General features: G+C 51.2%; 1 long non-coding RNA gene across 1 annotated transcript; it reads left to right on the top strand.

Annotated features, from left to right (window-relative positions):
• The first annotated feature begins 564 nt into the window (after positions 1-564).
• On the top strand, positions 565-2,251 carry LOC141417828 (uncharacterized). Its single transcript, XR_012442438.1, has 3 exons — positions 565-916; positions 1,257-1,413; positions 2,105-2,251. It is a non-coding gene; the product is annotated as an uncharacterized lncRNA (long non-coding RNA).
• Positions 2,252-5,663: the final 3,412 nt, after the last annotated feature.

Genomic DNA, 5,663 nt, shown 5'->3' with positions numbered 1-5,663 from the left:
CCATTCTGAACTGATAAGAACTCCACCTCTAAACCTGTTTCATCCTGGGAGAACGGGGTGGCGACCTTGAGCAGGGAACTCAGGCAGCTGAGCTACGCTTATGCAGCAGCGTGCCTCCAGCTTCGGGGCTGATTTCCCTGTATTTCATGCCTAGTGCCCAAAGACCACACTGTTCTTCTCCCCCAGTCCTCTACACACACATTTTTCTGCTTAGAACCATGCAGGCCCAGTGCCGAGGTGCAGTGCTCACCTCCTCAGCAACGTCTCTGTGGAGCCATGCTAACATGGTCTTTGTTACTGGAACCATCTTTCTGCGTCCTTAGCACAGTTCCTGGACACCTGAGCTTCGCTCTGTGCAAAAAAAAAGGGGGGGAGGAATAGGGGACAGCTAGGTGTCAAGGTGCTCTAGCCTGCAGGTCGCCAACTGGGCCGTGTCCAGATGTGTGAGGCTGAGTCTCACCCCTATCTAGGATCCCTTATCCTATCAAATAACAGATCATGCCTATTTTCATAACCACAACCACAGACCGCCCCCTGCTCACTTATGCGCAGGCGCACAGGCTCCTGGGCGTGCCAACGGCTCCCTAATGGGGCCCAGGAGGCCTTTATGGGAAATAAGCGAGCGAAGCAGGAGGGCTTGGGTTTTGCGTGCCCAGGAACCTGGACCGCTGGGGCGCAGGGCCGGGTGGGGTCGGGAAAGTCAGCAGGAGTGGGGCCACCACCACTTTCTCACTTGGACGTCCCTGCTGTCCCACCCCATCCTCCTTCTCAGGCCCCAGAGCTCTGGCCTCCTCTTTGGATGGTGGGGGCGGCAGCCCGCGCGAGTCCCCTGAGCACTGCTTGGCCGCGAATCGGCCACGGGCGCTCTTGGCCGTGGGGAACGGGCTGGCGCCACCTCAGAGCTCCGCGCACAGTGGTAAGCACGGAGCCAGACTGGACGCGGAGGGGACCCTGGCCCTGGCAGGCCACAATGCGGGGAGCAGGGAAGGCGGGTGCTGGCTGGGGCGGGGACACCCCGGAGGCCTTGTCCAAAGCCGGTGCGGTCATTCATGGGGAGGCTGAAGCCACATGGCTACCACCCTAGTTGAGGTCGACGTGGGGAGCCGGGCACCAGTGGTCTGGTTCACAGTGTCCCTTCTGTGGTTCCTCAGCCATGGTGCCTGGGAGAGGCTGTGGGTGGCTGAGTTTCCATGGTTTCCGGTGTTGTGTCTGCACAGATCGAAATTTCTTCTTGTCTCCATTTCTTTGTGCCCCAGGACATGACTTGCTTTGACTGAAGTGGATTCTGGATATGAGGACACTGGCCACTTCCCAGCCCCTGGCTTTAAGTAGGAGACACTCTCCAACACTAGAGGGCCACCAGGGCCCTCTGCACCCAGGGTGCCTGCCATATGCCAGAGAGGGAGCCAGGAGGTGAGGGGGTGGATGTTGAGGGGTGTGGGGCCGCAGCTTCAGGATGGTGGTCAATTGTGAAGTTGGCTGTGGGTTTCTGGAGGAGGGCCCGTGCAGCGAACTCGGGAGGGGGCTCTCTTCCTAGGCTGCCAGGGTCCTGCCAGCTGGGCAAGGAGGGGTGGGCAGGAAGGGGCTTGCTGCAAAAGATGCCTGGCAACTGTGAGCGGCGCATATGAGCCCTGTTCCCTGCCCTGAACTGGAGTAGGCTGATTTAGGGAAGGGTGTGGAGGGGCAGGCTTCCCAGTGAAGTGCTGTACCCCTGGCTTGGGGTCCACCTGGACTGCCGGTCTGCAGGCTGCCCACCCAAGCCTTTCCCTGGGCTCCGTATTGATGCCAACTTTGATACTGAAATTAGGTCCCCTGAACGTGATGTCAATTTACAAATAATGAGAACAGGGTTTTTAGAGAAAAGAAAGTAAAGTTTTATTAATTTTGCCAGACAAACCTGCCTAACAAACTGAAGTCTTAGTCCCAAGTGGGAAGGATGGGTTCTTAAAGGAGCAGGAGCTTCGGATGCCCGTACTAAGGCATGCCATTAGGCAGGATGGTGGACTTGGGTCTTCAGTCCCCAGAGTTGTACCTTTGCTGTTCTGAACATTTCTTCCTTTGCTGATTTGCTGAATGTTTTCTTTTTTTTTATTTCCATGGTCAGTGAAATAAGAAGAGGATTGTGTGACCTTGCCCTGGAGCTATAAAGTGTTTTTGAGTTCCCTCTCCCATGGGGAATGGGGCAAAAAAGATAAGACAACGGGAACAAAAAAATTTCTTTTTAAAACTTGGGTAACTGAAAGTCTACTGATCAGAGAAGTAAGTTAGTTTTATGTGTGAGCATGTGCTACCTGGCTTGTTCCCCTACCCCAAACACGCTGGTGCTAAGGTGGGGAGGAGGCCATAAGGCCACAGGGGCTGTGCTGTGGGGAGGGCCTGGCAGTCATGGTGGTTCTTCTGATGACCTGTGGCCCAGTCTCCTGATCCTCCCAGGCAGCTGATGCTCAGAGGGTGGAAGATGAAAGTGTCAGGAGTGGGCGCAGAGACACTGCTTTTGTGGGCAGTGAGAATGCGTTCAGCAATTTGGGGGATGGCAGGGCCCTGCAAAGGCAGAGGTTTAACTTCCATGGTGGGGGGCTACCACCTGAGGTGTCTGGTGCTGCAGCACAAAGCCAGGGTCATCACCTCTGCAGTAAACTTTAAGCTTAGAAAGGATCCTGGATCTCATTGCATCACAACCCATTGCAATGTGGTTATGGCCGTCGGGGAGGGATTCACAATAAGGTCTTAATGAATCTTTCTCAAACTTGCTGAGCTTCCAGTGCCCACAATGTAGTGTGGTGTGGGCCTCACCAGGGGTGGAGTGTCATGGGATTTTGACATTTTCCGTCTCCATGGAAGGGTAGAAGTTAATCCTGTGGACCCCATTACTGTGTGGTTGAGAATGGCTCCCACATTTCAGATATCCTGTTTGAGGCAATCATAGACTTTATTCCCTGAGTTCTGGGGCATGAAATAGGAGAGTGCTGCAGAATGTGCCCAGGTTCTGGCCAGGTGTGACCCTGTTGCACTATCAAAGTTAATGACTTACCTTTCATGCAGCCCAGCAAGATGTCTCCAGTTTTTGGTCTGTGACATATATCATTCTGGTGGTAGTAGTGGACAGCAGGGCTGGTCATCATGAACATTTTTCATGTTCTCCTCCTGCCTGCAGTCTGGCTCTCCTCACAGTACAGAAGCTGTCCTCTGCTTGTGGGCTCCATCACTGTGTTTAATGGTTTCAGTTATGTGGACAATTAGAAATGCTAACCAGCAAGGCTAACTAAGGATGCAAAGGAAACACCAATGTCTTAACTGCCTGGATTCAGTTGGAAGAGACTGCAGCCATTTTGACTCTTCACCACAATGATTGGCCAGTTTTTCCTCCATAGTCACCAAGGAAACTGCAAATAGACAAAGCTACTTGAGTGGTATGTGTGCCCATATAACAGGACAATATCTCAGGGATGTGCCTGACTCTGATTTTAAGTCAAGATAAAGTAGGGACATTGCAGCCAGGATGAAGTCGCTTTGTCCTAACCCTGAACCATACCTCTTTTTTGACCCAAAATACAGACACTCAACAGTGTTGCTGCAGCCCAGCACCATGCTTCTGTCAGTGATTGTACTCTGTGCAATCCTAGATCCCTCTACCGCTCTTCCTTTGTTCCCATAGCTGGGGCAGGGGTCTGTGGTACACAAACACCAGCCATGGGTTATTCTGGAAGAACTGGTGAGCCAGCAGGGAGACTAAGAAAATGGGCGAGTGACAAATCCCCAGTTGGCTATCTAAGTCTGTGTGGGAAGAGATGGTCCAAATGATAAATGCTTACAGCCTACTGTATGAGTACAGGGATGCCCCAAAAGGGTCAAGCTTGGAGCAGCAGTTTGCTGAATGGCACTTATCCTACTTGAGTGAAGAAGAAAGACAAAAATGCTGCTGGACTGGGGTGGCCATTGCTCTTGCATGGATATCGGTGTCTGTTTACAGGTATATGGTGAGAAGTGGAAGCCAGAATGAGTAGAAACATTTGAAGAAAATTTTTGGTCAAAAAAGCCTGTGTAAAGTTGGGGCTAAGAAAGCATACTTCCTGAACAGATCTGGCTTGTGAAAAAGCAACTATGTACTTTTCATGGGGACAAGAGAAAAGATGCCTTAAGGGCATCTCAGGAATTGGTGAGACCCAAACCAAACACAGATGGAAGGGTATGAAAGAACAAACTCATTTGAACGACTCCCTTGAAAAGAAAGAAACCTGGTGGCACTCTGCAAACACACAGGTCCTCCTAGGAACTTGTATCTCGGAGGCAGTTCACCATGCTCAGCCACCTAGGCACTCAGACACCGCTATAGCAGTGGCACAAGGAGGCCTGGCTCCTAGCTCCTGCCAGTAGTGTCATGTGTTGGTGGTATTGCAGGCATAAACAATGCAAGAGTTACGAGGTCAGGGGAGGCTTCCACCCAGACTTTTCAAAAGAAGGCTTGGGAGGCCTTCCGTAGCATGGTAAGGAACATGGCAGGCCACCCCTTGTGAGGGTGATCACAGAGTTGTGAGGGTAAAGCCCCAGCTGCCGTGGAGACCCCAGGATTTTGGAGATTCTAGGAATCCCAAGGACAAACAAAGGCAAGGAGTGGAGCCAGCCTAAGAGAGGGCCACATGGGAGGCACATGACCAGGCCATAGGGGCAAGTCTGCCCCAAATCATCCCACCATCTGGATGCCACACATGGGTCTACAGAATTTAATGTTTGTCCTGCTGGCTTTTAGTCTTTCTTTGGTCCCATCCTCCCTTCCTACATCCCGTTGTATCCCTTTTGAAATGGAAATGCTTACTCTGTCCCATTGTTGTAATTATGCAACCTTTTCTTTTGATTTCACAGGGTTGCCCTTGAGTCTCAGTGGAGACTCTAGACTTAGACTTTGAACAGTGTTGGAACAGTTAAGACACTGGTGACATTTGGAGATGACCTAAGTGCATTTTGCATTGTGAGATGGCTGTGAGCCTTTGGGGGCCAGGGCAGAAAGTTATGGTTTGCATATGAGATGCCCCTCACAGGGTTACTTGTTGAACACTTGGTTGCTGCTAGCTGGTGCCTCTGCTGGGAGGTTCCCAAAAGATTAACAGGTGGGGCCTGATTAGAGGAAGTAGGTTATTTGGGTCAAGTCCTTGAAGGTTGCACCTGGTTTCCACACCTTTCCTTGTTTTCATCTTCCTGTCTACCATGAATGTACAGCTTCCTCCTCCACATACTCCCACCTCCACGATGTTTTTCCCAAGTGCGTGGGGCCAAACAACCGTGGACTTAAACTTCTGAAGCCTTAATCCAAAAGATATAATTCCCTACTTTAGCTACTATGTCAGATATCTAGGTTACAGTTACAAAGAAGGAACAAACATAGAGCTCCAGGGTGGTAAAGAAAATACGGAGGTCAATTCAACGACACACCTCAGCAGGCTACCTCAGTTACTCAAGAACTATGAGACTTTGAAACACCAGTACTGTGAACTGTGTTCCCAGGTGTCTGTCAGACAGAGTCACCATAGCAAGGCATGAGTAGTAGCCCTCAAAGTGAGGAATGCCTGGAGTACTGGGGGAAAAAGTGAGTCAATGTGAGTGAGATGTAGCCAGATAGGGAGGTGTGGCAGGGTGAAGACAGAGAGAGGGAAGGTACAATGGCTTGT

This window comes from Castor canadensis, chromosome 16, assembly GCF_047511655.1.
Source record: "Castor canadensis chromosome 16, mCasCan1.hap1v2, whole genome shotgun sequence".
NCBI lineage: Eukaryota > Metazoa > Chordata > Mammalia > Rodentia > Castoridae > Castor > Castor canadensis.
The sequence above is the reverse complement of the archived record's forward strand: the minus strand, read 5'-3'. Positions and strand labels throughout refer to the sequence as shown.